This window comes from Engystomops pustulosus, chromosome 3 (genome assembly GCF_040894005.1).
Source record: "Engystomops pustulosus chromosome 3, aEngPut4.maternal, whole genome shotgun sequence".
Classification (NCBI taxonomy): Eukaryota; Metazoa; Chordata; class Amphibia; order Anura; family Leptodactylidae; genus Engystomops; species Engystomops pustulosus.
Genome location: NC_092413.1, coordinates 201147818 through 201165693, shown reverse-complemented (window position 1 = coordinate 201165693; position 17876 = coordinate 201147818). Strand labels below are relative to the sequence as shown.

General features: G+C 42.8%; 1 long non-coding RNA gene across 1 annotated transcript in view; it reads right to left on the bottom strand.

Annotated features, from left to right (window-relative positions):
• Window positions 1-364: 364 nt before the first annotated feature.
• The window catches only part of LOC140120699 (uncharacterized), a 54849-nt gene continuing 37337 nt past the window's right edge, over window positions 365-17876 (bottom strand). The window contains exon 3 of the long non-coding RNA XR_011853955.1: window positions 365-579. This is a non-coding gene — a long non-coding RNA (uncharacterized lncRNA). The remainder of the gene's footprint in view (window positions 580-17876) is intronic.

The window sequence follows — 17876 nt, the reverse complement described above, 5'->3', positions numbered from 1 at the left end:
GTGAACTCCGGCGGACCTGGGCGCAGCAGCGACACAGGAAGGAACTTAGTGGATCTTATTGAATCGCGCCGGACCCGAATTCTCGTCAGACAACACACAGAGGGATTGCAACAGGACCTGGTAAGTAAATCTGCCCCAATATCCTGCTCCTGTATTGCCCCCGATGCAGTTTAAAGGAGTTGTCCAGAGGCTGAGAAACATGGCTGCTTTCTTCCAAAAACAATTCCTCTCCCAGCCATGGTTTGTGTGGTATTACAACTCAGCTCTATAATCTCTATCCAGCAGATTTGCCATACCAGCACCAACCAGGGGTGGAGCTTTTTTTTTTTTTAAAAAGCCGCAAAGTTTTTCAACCTCCCACTCTATTCCCTTCTATGGAACTGGCTGACCACTGTCGGGTCCAAAGATGTACCTATAACCAGGGATATTCCAAATACTATGACCCCTATAAATATCAAATGATAATTTTGCATTTTCAAAGGTCAGGTTAAGAAAACCTGATTCCCGGTTACTGATTTTGTCCAGGTCTTTTTCCCAGCAGACTTCTTGCAAGAGAAAGAAATTCAATGCTGATATCACCTGAAAAGAAAGTGAACCTTTATTAAAGTTTGCCTTAAAAAAAAAGCGAACAAAAAGTCAGAACATGAGTCACAGTTCACAATGGGTAACAATTACATGTAGCGCTGGAGAGCCGCTCCACTCATTGAAATTACAGATTGTAAGACAAGAAAAGGTGTCAGCATTGTTACATTATAAAATACATCCATCCGAGTCGTCGGAGAGCCAGCTCCACGGGCAGCTCTTACACAGAAGACCAGATTAGTAATCGGTTAGAAACGGTGACATTGTGTTCTGTAACAGTGGATTAAGTTACAATGTTTCGAAATGAGTTGAGCTCCGTCCACCCGCTCGCACTTATGTAAGGCAATGTACGCCTTCTCAAGTAATTGTTTTATTGCTGCGCTGCATCTGAAATAAAAGATGAAGCAACTTTGGAGATGACTTTGAGTAACACTCCCAAAGTTTTGTGTCTACACCTCAAGTGTAGTCCTATGTGTGTCCATGAAAATAACTTACAACAACCCTATAGGACAGTGATGGCAAACCTTTTAGAGATCGGGTGCCCAAAATGAGACCCAAAAAACACGAGCTAAAGTGCCAACACGGCAATTTAGTCAGTAACAAACTTATTGCTACCAGAATTTTGGAGCTCCAATCCGACACCTTTTCACTTTTTGGACAGGACCAAGCAGCACAGCATGGGTCACTTTTAAATAGCAGGGCACTACTTGGACTGCCCGAGACTGCAGGAAGGTGCCATGTCTGGCAAACTCTGTGTTGGAGTGAAGACCTGGGTGCCCACAGAAAGGGCTCCGAGTGCCACCTCTGGCACCCGTGCCATAGGTTCGCCACCACTGCTATAGGAGATGCAGACATACCAGTCCTAAAGGGAAGGGTAATCTGACAATGTTATGCAGGGTATCAACAGGAGCATAACTTGAGAGGGTCCTCACAACCGGACCCAAGATCATTAGGGTCTGTGTCACCAATATAAGAAGCTGGTTACTGGTTTTGCATTGGACCCAAAAACTTCAGGTTATGCTTCTGACATTTTGGTCACCTCAAAGTTGCATCATAACAGGAGATTCACACGTCTCAAGGAGTATGTGTATATTTTGCACCCCTCTTGTTCCCTCCAAAAATAAGACAAAGAAATCAACAATCAAACACAGGGAAATGATACATTTCTAAATAACTTGGACATAACCAGTAGTTATGAGCCTCCACTAACAGGACAGGGGAATTGGTCCACATTTCTTTAGAATTTTAGAACTTTTCTGCAACCCCGTTAGATAACATAACTTGGTTTTAGGCGTATCACCACAAACTCCACTTTCCGTGTTTGGAAGAAGGGTAAGCACAACCCCATGAAAACCATCTCAACCATGAAGCATAGGGGTGGAAACATCATGCTTTGGGGGGGGGGGGGGGCTTTTCTGCAAAAGGGAAAGGACAACTGCACCAAATTGAAGGGAGGAAGGATGGGGTTATGTATAAAGAGATTTTGGACAACATTCTCCTTCCCTCATTAAAAAGTTTTGAAGATGTTTCATGACTGGGTCTTCCAGCAGGACAATTACCCAAAACACAGCGGCTCCATATTAAGCATTCCAAGGTCGGTCATGGAGTGAAGGTCGGTCTCCAGATCTGAGCCAAATCAAAGATCTTTGGAGGGAAACTCAATGTTGCTCTGCAACAGCCTTAAAATTTCAAAGATCTAGAGAAGATCTGTAAGGAGGAGTGTGCCAAAATCCCTGCTGCAGTGTGCACCCACTATTAAACAGACAGGAAACTTCTGATCTCTTCAAAGGTTTCTGCACCAAATATAATGTTCTGTTGTATCAAATATTTATTTCATGGAATAAAATGTGATTATTTTAAAATCATACATGTAAGTTTCTAGATATTTTTAGATTCTCTCACAGTTGAAGTGCACCTATGATATTACAGACCTCCCCATTCTCCAAACTTGCAAAATACTCAAGTGTATTGAATACTTATTTCTAGAGATGAGCGAACATACTCGTCCGAGCTTGATGCTCGTTCGAGCATTAGCGTACTCGTAACTGCTCGTTGCTCGGACGAATACTTCGCCCGCTCGAGAAAATGGCAGCTCCCGCCGTTTTGCTTTTTGGCGGCCAGAAACAGAGCCAATCACAAGCCAGGAGACTCTGCACTCCACCCAGCATGACGTGGTACCCTTACACGTCGATAGCAGTGGTTGGCTGGCCAGATCAGGTGACCCTGGGATAGACTAGCCGCTGCCCGCGCTGCTCGGATCATTCTGTGTCTGGATGCCGCTAGGGAGAGAGCTGCTGCTGGTCAGGGAAAGCGTTAGGCTGTTCTATTAGAATAGTGTTAGGCAGGAGTGATTCAACAAGAACCCAACAGCCCTTCTTAGGGCTACAATAACGTTATACTTTTTTTTTTTTGTTTGCTTGTGGCTGGGCTTGCTGGCACTAGTAGTGCAGCTAGTACCATATTGTGAGGAATTTGCAGGGGGACTTGCTACCGTTGTGTTTAGCTCTTAGTGACACACATATCCACCTCAAACACCAAAGTGGGAAAATTTATTAGGGGTTTGATTTCAATTAGGCACAGTCTGCCATTTACTTTTTATTTTACGTTTATTTTTTTAATAACTCAGTGTCATCTCATCTGGCATAGCAGTGTGCTTTCATACTTGGCTAGAAAATAGCCATAGGAGAATCCAAACGGCTTACTTACGCCTACAGTAGCGTTATATATATTTGATTTCTGGTTGATCTGCTGGTGGCTGTCCTTGCTGCAGTGCATCTACTAGCAAATTGTGAGCAATTTGTAGTGAGACTTGCGACCACTGTGTTTTGCGCTTAGTGACGCACATATCCATCGCAAAGACCGAAGTGGGAAAATTTATTAGGGGTTGGATTTCAATTAGGCACAGTCTGCCATTTCCTTTTTTATTTTACGTTTATTTTTTTAATAACTCAGCGTCATCTCATCTGGCATAGCAGTGTGCTTTCATACTTGGCTAGAAAATAGCCATAGCAATAGGATAGCATTGTTTGGTTTTAAAAACTAAAAAACACCAAAAAAAACTAAAAAACACAAAAAAACACAAAAAAAAGGAAAAAAAAAATTAAAGTTATACTCCCTAGGTTCATGTCTGAAGTTACTGGGACTCGTGGTAGAGCACTGTTGAGGCCAGAACAGTGCGAACAGGTGATGTCGTGGATTGCCGACAATGCTTCGAGCAATTTGTCCACCAGTCAGTCTTCCACGCAGTCCACCCATGTCACCGAAATCGGCACTCCTCCAGCTCCTGCACCTCAGCCTCCTCCCCCCCAGTCTGCCCCCTCCCAGGAAAATTTGGCATTTGAACTGGCATACTCTGAGGAACTGTTTTCTGGACCCTTCCCACAGTCACAAACCACTTGTCCGGTTGCTGCTGAGCAATTTTCCGATGCCCAGGTTTTCCACCAGTCGCAGTCTGTGGGTGATGATGACCTTCTTGACGTAGTGGAAGAAGTGTGTAAAGAGGTGTCCGACGATGAGGAGACACGGTTGTCAGACAGTGGGGAAGTTGTTGTCAGGGCAGGAAGTCCGAGGGGGGAGCAGACTGAGGGATCGGAGGATGATGAGGTGACAGACCCAAGCTGGGTTGATAGGCCGGGTGAACACAGTGCTTCTGAGACGGAGGAGAGTCCTCGACCAGAACAGGTTGGAAGAGGCAGTGGTGGGGCCAGACGGAGAGGCAGGGCCAGACCTGGTGCATCAGCGCCAAATGTGTCAACTAGTGAAGCTCCCGTGGCGAGGGCTCCTGCGGCGAGGGCTAGATTTTCAGAAGTCTGGAGGTTCTTTAAGGAAACACCGGATGCCACTATATATCGCTGACGGCACATTGGGTTAACTTGGTGGAGGCTGGGACCGAGTCTGACCCTGCGGCTGGTCATATACTGCCAACGCCAAGGATTGCGGGGCCTACCTCGGTCCAGGTGTTTCAGGCCTACTATGCCTCCTCCTCCTCCCACCCCTCCTCCACCTCCTCCTCCGAACTACCATCCGTGGGCATGGCGCCATCAGTCGGTAGCTCTAGGCACAGCAGCAGTGCCGTCGCTAAGCGACAGCAGGCGGTGCTCAAACTGCTGAGCCTAGCCGATAAAAGGCACACCGCCCAAGAGCTATTACAGGGCATTCCACATCAAACTTGTTAACTTTGTCGCCACCCTGCTGTGTAATCCACAAAAGATACTGGCAAACTTTTATCACTTACCGATATTATTTCAGCGCTTCTTGCGCATCTGTTTACATTCCCCTCTCTCGCCATATCCCAAACTTATAAGAACGCTACTACACTTGATCTTATACAAAAGGTTCTTAGAAGTGCTGTTTGGGGAGTAGCCTAGAGACAGGGGCTTGGATTGGCGAAAGCTCGCCTGGAAGCGGAGCGCCAGCTCCATCCCAAGATACAACTAACATAGTTTTAAGTGCAGCACCTTTAATCTACTACTAGTTCACTGCCTCCATAATAATAATAATAATAATAATCTTTATTTATATAGCGCCATCATATTCCGTAGCGCTTTACAAATCATAGGAAACAAATACAAATGTAATGTAACAGAGCACAACATTTGTATGGAACAACAGGAGTGAGGTCCCTGCTCGCCAGAGCTTATGGTTTATGAAGATGATGGGGTAACACGAGGTAAAAGAATTTTTAATGGTCAAGCCATTCTTCTTAGGGAATAGAACAAAATATAATAAATGGAATTGCTGTCGCTTGAACCACTCAGCCGTCACCAGGTCCAGGGTGAATGGGACTGCATAGAAGTCTGGTGCCTGTTGGTTGCTGGATAACAGATGGGAGGATGACACAGGACGGGTTAGTAGAAGAGTTAAAACTTCATGCAGTTAATGAGTGTTATAGGCTTGCCTAAAGAAATGGGTTTTAAGAGCACGTTTGAAACTTTGGAGGTTAGGTATTAGTCTGATAGTCTGGGGCAGAGCATTCCATAGAATTGGTGCAGCTCTAGAGAAGTCTTGGAGACGCGAGTGGGAGGTCCGCACTAGGGTACTGGCGGATCTAAGAGCACGGGTTGGGCGATAGACTGAGATAAGAGAGGAGAGGTAGGGGGGTGCAGCATTATACAGAGCTTTATGGATGAGGGTTATTATTTTAAACTGTATTCGAAAGGAGACTGGCAGCCAGAGCAGCGACTGGCATGAACTGTAGGCATACATGGTTCCCTTATCAAACGAGCTGTGTCAGGCATAATTTTGGGTTGTTTTCATGGCTTCCACAACAAACTTGTTAACTTTGTCGCCACCCTGCTGTGTAATCCACAAAATATACTGGCAAACTTTTATCATTTACCAATATTATTTCAGCGCTTCTTGCGCATCTGTTTCCATTCCCCTCACCCGCCATATCCTAAACTTATAAGAACGCTATTACACTTGATCTTATACAAAAGGTTCTTAGAAGTGCTGTTTGGGGAGTAGCCTAGAGACAGGGGCTTGGATTGGCGAAAGCTCGCCTGGCAGCGGAGCGCCAGCTCCATGCCAAGATCCAACTAACATAGTTTTAACTGCAGCACCTTTAATCTACTACTAGTTCACTGCCTCCATACATGGTCCCCTTATCAAACGAGCTGTGTCAGGCAGAATTTTGGGTTGTTTTCATGGCTTCCATGTTAACTTTGTCGCCACCCTGCTGTGTAATCCACAAAATATACTGGCAAACTTTTATCATGTACCGATATTATTTGAGCGCTTCTTGCTCACCTCCTTTGGTTCCTCTCTGCCACCCATTGGTTTGAAGCCTGAGTCCATTTAGGGTATGTCGCCATGCCACTCTCTAGCCTGCCGCTGCTGCCGCTGCCTCTGCATGCCGTCCCCTATAGTGTCAGGGTCAATTATTGGATGTTTTAGATGCTATCTAGCTTCATTCTGTCACTCTGTCATGGCCATGCTGTTGCCCATAATTTTGGCATAATGGTGCGATTAAGCAGCCTCAGAGGCATCCATGCATGCTGCCCCTGCTGTTTCCTGTCCATTTCCGTGGTGTTTCCATCCTTTTCTGAGGTTCCCAGGTGTTTGGCCAAGCTTCCCTGTGCAGAGCCTTGGTCCCCTTGAAAAATGCTCGAGTCTCCCATTGACTTCAATGGGGCTCGTTATTCGAGACGAGCACTCGAGCATCGGGAAAAGTTCGTCTCGAATAACGAGTACCCGAGCATTTTAGTGCTCGCTCATCTCTACTTATTTCCCCCACTGTACCTATATTTTTTTCTTTTCATTAATTATTTTTTAATTAATAAAACTCCATTAACCCCTTAACGATGTGTATGGAGAGAGCTCACAGGCTGAGCCTTCTCCATACAAGGTAAGTGTTTGCTGCATGTTGCAGCAAACACCCACCGATAACACCCCCAGTCGGTGCTGGCAACGATTTCAGTTGTTAACCCTGTAAATGCTTCTGGCAAAGCTGTCGGAGGCATTTAAATCCTTGAGGCTCAAGGGTGCCGGCATCTTGGATTCGACCTACGCCTGTATGAAATAGTCGGGGGGCAGAGATCAGTAACCATGACAGCCTCGGGTCATACAAAGACCCGAGGTGTATGATTTTAACTCATCAATTACAATTTGCACATTGAAGGTGGGGAGTGATAAATGAAAAGGCAAAAACAAGGGGGTCATTAAGGGGGTTAAACAAACAGAGACTCAAAATAGTTTAAATTAGTATTTAGATCTGAAAATTATTAATAATAATAATTGTAATTAAAAAGGTTAAAGAAAGAATCAAAATAATATTTAAGCCTTTTTTTGTGGTGTCCTGAGCAAGACCTTTCTACATAAAATGGTAGGACGTAAGTAATAAAGAATATTTACAAAGGCGTCTAATTTGTTTTCATTATAGAAACATTGATACAATAATAAGTTGTGATTGCAGGGATTGACATCCGCTTTAATGAGTGTTTGTAGGGTCATCAATCATCATAAATCAAAAGAATATCGTGAAATCTGGAGACCTTGACAAAGCTTGTGATTTGAGAAGAGAAATGCGTCAAGCCGCGCTCTTCTACAGGAGTAAATTAACTTCTGTGCCTTATAATTGCTAATATAATTGTTGTTCATTACATTCCTTTGTACATAGGATTCATTCTCCATATGATTCTGATTTATGGGATTTGTTGACCTCGGGGCTCTCTTGCATATCATTATGTTCAGGCTTCATCTGCGTTAAGCCTGTATGATACCCAGAGGTCAGGACCTCCTACGTCAACGCATTTTTAGACTTCATAGTATTTTACTGTCTGTGGAAATTAATTAGCAAATCTTTACGTCGGCTGGAATTAATTATAATTAGCTGCATTCATCGGCCGCTAATGCAAATGGATGAATGACATCGCCAAAAATGGCAATTTAAATAAATTAGAATTAGCTACACATTTACTCTTTGTCAGGCCGCAGATTGTTATTTTCCTTCAGGTTTTATGGTGGAGGAATTTTTTATATAAGTTTAATTAACGTAAAGCTAATTTATTCTTTAATCCGGTATTATCAGCAACCAGCAGGTGCCGGATTAGTGGACTGTTATAGAAAGGAATTTTGATATAAAAATAAAAAACTTCCGGGGAAATTAGAAAAAAAGAATAATAAATAAAAATGCTTAAATATTTAAAATATTCATATATATATTAATGGATATAGTTCGATATAAAAAAAATGTGTGTTCTGTGCTCAGTCTAGTTCTGGAATTTTACTGTTACTGAATGAATCTCTGATAAAGCTGATTACAGGCAGTCTCCGGGTTACATACAAAATAAGTTCTTTAGGTTTGTTCTTAAGTTGAATTTGTATGTAAGTCGGAACTGCGTATGTTAGCATTGTAACTCCAAATGAAATTTTTTTTGTCCCAGTGACAATTGGATTTTCAAAAATTTTGTGCGGTCATCGGAACAAGGATTATCAATAAAGCTTCATTACAGACACCTTACAGCTGATCATTGCAGCCTGGGACTAAAGTAATAGCATCCAGAGACTTCACCAGTGGTTACAGTGGGCTGAGAGGTCCGTCTGTAAATGAGGGTTGTCTGTAAGTTGGGTGTCCTTAAGTAGGGGACCGCCTGTACAAATTAAAGAATTTCATACTGAGATAAGCAGACATGTTAAGTTACTGAACCAGAGCGCTCATACCCTCTGGTAACATTACTTTGGCAACCTTTGTGGTGTTACCCTTTAAATCAGGGCCTTTCAACACCGGCAGCGCATGCACAGTACCTTTTTCTCTAGGACTGATGCTCCAGTGATGTCATCAGAGAGCGTCACTCTTAGAAAAAATGCCGCTAGGCGTCGGAGTTTAATGCCCCGGACGGCCTTGCCAAGGGCATTTAAATTGGGGCCAGCACCAATCACAGGTCTTATCGGACTGAACTCGGACCTCTTGCTGAGGTCCTGGTCTGAGGACCCAAACCCTGTAATGTTCTGCAGTGACCCGAGTAGAGCAGGTTTTTTTCAGAATTTTTTTCCTTTATATTCTGTATTATTTATAAAATGCCATTTAGAACTTTCCACAGGAAAAAATATTCAAGGTGGGACACTTCAATTTATGACTAGAGATGAGCGAGCACCAAAACGCTCGAGTGCTCGTTATTCGAGACAAACTTTTCCCGATGCTCGAGTGCTCATCTCGAATAACGAGCCCCATTGAAGTCAATGGAAGACTCGAGCATTTTTCACTGAAAAAACACATTGAAATAACACTAAAGAAGAACACATTGCAGAGGTTTCTATACATCTGCAATGTGTTCTTCACACATATTGTTCTTCACATACTATTGTGAAGAACACCATTCGTCGAGCGTGTCTTCGGATAAGTTAGCAGATGTACGGGAACATCTGCAATGTGTTCTGCACTGTGTTCTTCACTTAAATGATCCTGTGTTCTCTGTGTTCACTGTTTTCATTGTATTCTTCACTGTTCTTCACTCTGTTTTCTTAATTAAATGCTCAATCTCGAACGGGTGAAATACTCGTCCGAGCAACAAGCCGTTTCGAGTATACTAATACTCGAACGAGCATCAAGCTCGGACGAGTATACTCGCTCATCTCTATTTATGACTAATTAAAACCCAGCTTTCAGTTGTGTAGAGATCACTTTTCAGCTTCTGTTGTACACAACAGGAGCAGAGTTAGCAGTCATATCCTAATCAGAGGGTGGATTCCAATGAAATATACCATATCATAAGTCAACATTGACTATTGGTAATAGGGACAGCTTTAATATATGGCTGGCATATTCTACTATAGGGTTTATATACTACATCATGTACTAATATAGGATTTATATACTACATCATATTCTACTATATGGTTTATATACTACATCATATTCTACTATATGTTTTATATACTACATCATATTCTACTATAGGGTGTATATACTATATCATATTCTACTGTAGGGTTTATGCATGTTATATTAACCTATTACATGGTGACACGTTTAATATTTCATATTTCGCTTCAAATATTCTCCATGTAAACTTCAAGAACACAATTTTGGCAGCAAATTGTAATCAGAAACATTCCCCTTGTCCTAATAATGTGAAGTGATCCTCAGATCTGGCGACCAATCTAATCTCTGTCTGATTACCAGGAATATTTACATATGAACCGCTCCTTTAATTCTTTATATCTCGCCTATAATCAGGCTGTAAATCTGTCTCTGACCATAGACTTGGCTTGCATCGACTCTGTTTCGCTTGACTGCCCTTCCTGTTTTATCATGTGTTTAACGAGGTTGTAATCTTAGAAATATTAAATTCAGTCCACTATTAATATAACGTTAGGAAATGGAAGAACTAATGGGGGCTGTGCCGAAAAATGCACATGAAAATGAACAGCGATACGTCTCATAGCAGCCAATCAGATTATATATTTCAAAGTCGGGGGAATAAAATGAAATATCTGATTGAGCGGCCAAATATTTGTGGTAGCTTTATAATACTTTGTATTGTGTTAAACATTTAGGAGTTGTTTTGTCTAATCCTTGACAAGTAGATGTTCCTCTTGCCATACATTCCCATGCAGGAGCTATATTCCATTTTGTGGAATGTTATAAAATTTCCCATTTCCAATGGGATATGTCCTATTTTCAGTGTTGGGCATAGTAATAGGTTTCACAGGGCACGGGTAAGGTGCTATAATGAGTCATTAAAATAGGGTCAAAAAGAACCATAATAGGTCATAAATGTAGAACTTTGAGCTCTTTCCTGTTCTGGATTTTAAAGGGGTTGTACAATCTTTGCAAGTTTGCCCCTATCCCCAAGCTGATCAGTGACTACAGGGACTTTATTAGAGATGCTATCCTGGAGTATCTCACTGTACATCTTATAACCCAGCGTCAGCATGGGTTAATGAGAGATCGGCATAATATGACACAATCTGATTGGCTTCTATGAGAAAGTAAGTTCTAGACTGGACCTGGGGGAGGCTGTGGATGTTCTGTATCTGGACTTTTCCAAGGCCTTTGATACAGTGCTGCATAAAAGGTTGGTACATAAAATGAGACTGCTGGGACAAGGGGAAAATCTGTTTATTTGGGCAAGCAATTTTCTTAGTGATAGAAAACAGAGGCTCGTCAATAATGACACATTCTCAGATTGGGTTGACGTTTCCAGTGGAGTGCCACAGGGTTCAGTATTGGGGCCACTTCTTTTCATATTTTTATTAAAGTTCTCATAGAGGGTTTACACAGCAGTATTTCAATATTTGCAGATGATACTAAGCTCTGTAAAGTAATAAATACAGAGATGCAAAGTAACACTACAGAGGGATTTTTGGAACCTGGAGGACGGGCAGCGAAATGTATCCTGTATATTTGGACACAGCACAGTACTACTACTCCTTTCCTGTATATATAGACCTAGCCACAGTACTACTACACCTATCATGCATATATATGTGGGGCCTGTCCTTGGCCAGTTTTAAAAAAACAACATCTGTACTTACATAGTGATGGGCCCAAAAAGGGTCCACATCGTTCCCAACTCTAGAGTTTCAGGTACCTGCTTGTTGCTTCAGAAAAGCCATGGAAGTAGACCCTGGCTTCACTGCGCATGTTCCTATGGATCTGGCTCATGCACACTAATGTCTACCCCAACTTCAATTAATGTTTACGCTAGATCTGGAAGAAGTGGACCCAGGTAAGTATAGTGTTCATTTTTTCAACATAAGTTGATTGAGGACCTTAGGTGGTTTTGTGTGCCTGTTTACCTCCTCTAACATATTAGCATAGCAGGGTTTTAGGTGATGTTAAACTGGACAGTCTCGTATGGCCTTGGTTTTATAGCATGTGATCCAAAAACATATACATGCATGTAGCTTTAAAGGAGTGCTATGGTCCTTTATATTACGAAGCATTCATAGGATAGCTCATCCATAAGATAGGTCATTAGTAGGTTATGAGCTGACCCACTGAGCTGACCATTACTGGCCAATGTTACCCTTTGAATGCCGCCAGCAAAGCTGGTTCATAACTCCCTGTGGACCATCAATCCTGACCTAAATACCTCTAGTGGTTTTTCTGGTGGCTTTAACAAAGTTTACACCCACAATCAATGCCAACACCAATCACGAGAGTTACCAGTGCCAGTGAGCCCTAACACGGAACTTCTGGCTGCACTTCAGGGACCCAAACCTTCAATGTTTGGCAGAGATCCGGGTTCGGATCTGCTCAGCCCTAGTCATTGGTAATTAACCTGTGAGATGGAGCTGTGTCGGTGGCTTCTTAGTATTATGGGTGCTTTGTATCCAACTAGGGTATAACAGCGGATCGGCCAGGGGGCTGTGTGTAGCCCCACCACTGATCAAAGACTGATGAGTAGATCAATACTATGGATAGATAAACTGTACGTAGCATAGGATTTTAGAAAACCCCTTTTAAAACCAGTCTAAAATAAAACTAAACAAAATATAGCTTCACTCTATTTACTGGAGCCCCTTGGTTAATGTGAAGCTCATGTACACAATCATTACACCAAGCAAGACGTTCTTACACGTGAACTTGTAACCCCGTCACATTTCTGGCTCTAAAATACGAGGTAAAGATATGGAATTGGGTCAGCGCTCGAGTCCTTACTAACCGCAACCTCTCAAAACATATAATGTTTCAATCCTGAAGTTTGTAATATTAAACAATGAAAACATTAATGGGCTGCAGATGGGGAATCTGTCTGTGGCTTTTCCACGTTCCATACGATATTTTTTTTCTCTCATTTCATTTTCCAAAACTTTACATTTAAACCTAGAAACTGAAAAGTAAGAAAACGCCAGACAAATAAATGGAGATTGTTTAAGAAACCGCTAAGTGATCTTCTGCGGTATGGCATTTCCTTTCACGTGTGATGGAATGTTTAAAGATTCTTGAAGGGATATGTGAGATACAAATCAGGCCAAATATACAGTAACATATAACACAGAGCAGAAAAGCCTGAACTTAATCCATTCCTCGTATAACTCATCGACATCTTGTGTTAGAAATATTATGGGTTTACTGCTCTGTAGGGAGTTGACCTTCTAGACGTAGACCATTTGATGTAATAGGACTAGACACCTATTAGAGAAAATTCTGAGTTGTTAAAGGGGTGTCCTGTTCAGGATCTTATATTTCTTGAGGTTCTGTCCTATCCAACATGGGAACCTAAAGATTTTAATGGGTTACGATTACGGTTCGCAGATTCACAGTATCTTCTTCTCATTCACTCTACTCATAAAAAGAGATGAGGGGACCTGTAAAGCTGACCCTGTTTGGGTCTGGTTTTGGGTACCGTTCCCAGAACCCCCCCACCAGTGACAGCAGTTTTAAAGGAGTTTTCCCACGAACAAAAGTTAGACCCTATCCACCAAGATCGGTGAGCGTGGCGCTCGGCAATTTCCGTCAGCTCCATAGAGATTAATGGAGCAGAACAGTCATGCGTGGCCGTCTGCTCCATTAGTCTGACTGAGCGACTAGGGCTCCGGCGGAGGTACGTGGGACCATATCGGACTTGTTTTACATGATCTGTGGTGGTCTCAGCACTGTGACCCCCACTAATCAGCAAGTTAGGCCCAGTTCTGTGGATAGGGCCTAATTTTTGCTCTTGGTAAAAGTGTTTAAGGTCACCAATTTTAGGGAGGATTGCCGCTCAGAATGATGTCATCTACTGGGATCTGTTTAAATGGCTCTGGTGACTTTGCCAGTGGTATTTAAAGAGTTAGTGCGGACAACTGGAACCATTAAAGAGGAGGGGCGTTTGAGGCAAACCCATCCCCAGTCCTGAACTTCTGATGGAGTTTAGATACAGGACTGGGGGACCCGTACCTACAAAGTTCTGTACAAATTTTGCAGTTCAGGTTCACTCATCACTACCAGGTGCCAGTTTGGTGTTTCTTAACTAGTAAATCGTTATCCCACATCAAGAACCCTTCACCCTTCTTTCAGTGTCTGGAAAATAAGGACCTTTTTCAGAACATTAAACTGTTGGTGCCCAATGAAAAATGTATACCAGGCCCCCAACTATAATGTACCATTTATCATACTGGTCAACTTTTGCACCCCCCATTTTTTGTGTGTTTGTGTTTTAAGTTATGATTTTCTTATTATTCAATTTTCCAAAGATCTGCCTTGTGGTGGATCTCATCTTCTGGTCTGCTGCACTTCCTGACCTTTTATTGTCTTGCCTTCACGACCAATCTCTGCTTGCCTTAACTTGAGCACATCCTCACTATGATTCCTGTCTACCGCCTTGATTCTAGGACTTGTTGACATCTGTGTTTTTGGAAGATCTTTGCCCGATGAAGATTCCCCTGAGGCCAATGGCTTGAACATCTCACAGAACAAAAGGATCAGGGCATCTACATGTCTACACTGCAGTTTTGTCTCTTAGAGCTCAAGCCCAGTGAGCTGCATGGCAGAGGCGTTAGAAGATCAACAATGCAACCTCAGAATATGATATCAATCCTAGAGAGGTCCAATTATGACCAAACCGGTCAATTACCTGTCTCAAGGCAATGGGGCAGATTTACTTACCCGGTCCCGTTGCGATCCTGCGATGCGTTGTCCGACGAGGATTCGGGTCCGGCGCGATTCACTAAGCCCGTGCGTCCGAGTTACTGCATGTGTCGCTGCTGCACCGAGGTCCGCCAGAGTTCACCTGCTTCTTCCTGGTGCATGTGAGTGCTTGATCTTGCGACAAAACTAGTTTTATAAATTCCGCGGTTTGTCCGAATCCGTTGGGTTGTCCGTCGGCTACGCCCCCCGATTTCTGTCGTGTGCAAGCCGGCGCCTATGCGCCAAAATCCGATCGTGTGCGCCAAAATCCTGAGGCAATTCAGCGCGAAACGGAAAAATTTGGGTAACCTGACGAAAGTGCCGTGTTCGGACCCCTAGTAAATGAGCCCCACTGTGCATGAAAAAACTTCTAGTAGTAGCACCTATTTTTTATATTATGGATATGTCCCCTCAAGTGAAGTGTAATACCAAACAAAGCCACTATTGTAATGAAAGAGCTCTTACTGGTAACACAGCTCATCAGCAGGGGTACGGGACATAAAAACCAACCCCATCATTCAAGCAGTGATATGAGAAAGACAATTAAGGTATGTCCGGAATCGGTAACTATACTATTTATTGTAATGGTGGCAAGTTAAGAGTAAATCCATATAATAAACCTGAGATAAATAAGAAAACTGAAGACCTTAACAAAGAATTACAGCCTAAGCAGAAACACGAGGAAGCTCAAGTTCCTAAAACAGCATTCACATGCATTTGACATAATCTAATTATATATAACTAAGATTAGAAAAGAACAAGAACATTCCTGAGCGCGCCAGGAGACGAGACGTTCCACAGACACAATACAAGTCACAGCTCTCATTATGAGCCAGTAAAATTAGCAAATTAACTGAGAAATTGAAAAAAATATTTTTTCACGTCCCATTTATAGTCAAGAAAGATTGCGGTTCCTGTACTTGTGCTGGAGTTCACATAGATCCTCCAACTTAATATGACTAATGCTAATGTAGAGAGTTCCAATTAAAACTAAAGCTCATCCCACAGCAAACAAGCCCTTATACAAGCCAATAGGCAGAAGTGTAAAGAATATAAAAATATGTGGGTAAAAATATTGTTCAAATATTGTTTTGACCCAAAAAGTAAAGTGAACATGGACATTTTACCACAGAGAGAGAGAGAGAGCGTTTTTGCAACAGAACCCAAAATCAATGGTGAGATTGTTTTTTTTGCACTTCCCCCCCCCCCCCACAATTAATTTTTTTATAGCATCCCCAGACAATATGGAATTAAAAAATGCAACTCATTGGGGGTCATTTACTAAGGGCCCGATTCGCGTTTTCCCGACGTGTTACCCGAATATTTCCGATTTGTGCCGATTTTCCCTGAATTGCCCAAGGATTTTGGCGCACGCGATCGGATTGTGGCGCATCGGCGCTGGCATGCACGCGACGGAAATCGGGGGCCGTGGCCAAACGAAAACCCGACGGATTCGGAAAAACCGTGCATTTAAACAAAAAATCTGTTGCGGAGCTTGCACTTACCTTCACTCAGCCCGAGCCGGTGAGCTCCAGTGTGTTCCGATGCTTTTCAGTGCAGCAGCGCCACCTGCTGGACGGCGGAGGAACTATCTTAATAAATTCCGTCCGGACCCGAATCCAGCGCAGAGAACGCGACGCTGGATCGCGAATGGACCGGGTAAGTAAATCTGCCCCATTGTTCATAAAACAAGTCCTTCATTGATGCATATAATGAAAGTCGTAGATCTTAGAATGCAGCGAGGTAAAACAAGAACGGAAAAATGTGTTGTCCAATGTGTCCAATGTGTTTCACATTGTTGTTGGTGCTGCTCATCCGTTGCGTTTTGTCTCCATTTTGCTTCTGTTTTGTCCCCACCTTTGCAAAAAAAAAAATAAAAGTTTACCATTCCTTTGAAAATGGTTTCTCAGCCTCACGAGTGAAAATAACCTTATGTTTCATCAGTTGTTTTGTGGAGCCATAGACTTTTATTGCTTCCCGTGATCCGCAGCAGTTAAAATCAATGAACATGTTTCAAATTTCTGTCCACAGACAATGGAAGTGACAAAATAAGCCAAAATGAAAACACACGGCTCACAGTTTTGGGCCAATTTTCTACCTTTCTTTGCATTAAAAAGAAGGTGTAAACTGCTTGTACATGTATTTAGAAAGTGGCTCCGTCAGTTTTGTGTCGCGGCTGCTCTGTGTCCGACAAGACAGAAAAATGTGCACCTAAAGGAGATGTTACTGCTTAGTCGGAGTCTGCGCCACATTTATTACTGATGTACACCACCATTCTGCAGCATGGACTGCAGAGTTCACCAAAAATAAATAGTGCCCACTTCCCGAGCAGTGCAGGGGGCGCCAGATTCATGAAGACCGAGTGCTAGTTTTGATGAATCTGCCGCACTCTGCACACTGCACACAGTACAGACTGCACTCGTTTTGATAAATGTGGCCAATGACACTACGGAGGTGATGGAAATCACTGAACCACAGAAGTGAAAAACCTTAACCTCTTCATGTTCTGAGGTGTGGAGGTGACAGTCCCCTACTTAAGAACATCCGATTAACTAACGACCCTTAGTTACAAACGGACCTCTGGATATTGGTAATTTATTGTACTTTAGTCCTAGACTACAATAATCAGCTATAACAGTTATCACAGGTGTCTGTAATGAAGCTTTAGTGTTAATCCTGATTCTGATGACAACCCAAAATCCAATTGTTACAGAGACCAAAAAAAAATTCTGGCTGGGATTACAATGATAAAATATACAGTTGCGACTTACATACAAATTCAACTGAAGAACAAACCTACAGAACACCTATCCTGTATGTTACCCGGGGACTGCCTGTATATAAAGAAGGCTCACCTCTTGACAGGGCCGATTCTAGCATTTTTGCTGCCTGAGGCGAATATTAAAATGCTGCCCCCCCCCCCCCGCTCCCTGTTAAGTAAATGCGGAAAACTTTACTAACAATTAACAACCCTACAGACAGCTCCCTGACACTGTGTGACTGACTACAGGATCTGAGAGGCATTAGTGGCATCTAGTACCTTATAGATGACAATCTCTTCCATCAGGAGGACTTTATTCCGGGTTCTCCAATCCATGACGTATCAAAGGTGAATTCACAGCCGGATATCTTCAGCTCCGTGCAGCACCCACCCGGCGTCCCTAAAAATACCACAGTCACTTACAGTATGAAGTATATACCCCTCACAACACAACTGACCGCACTCTCCACACATATA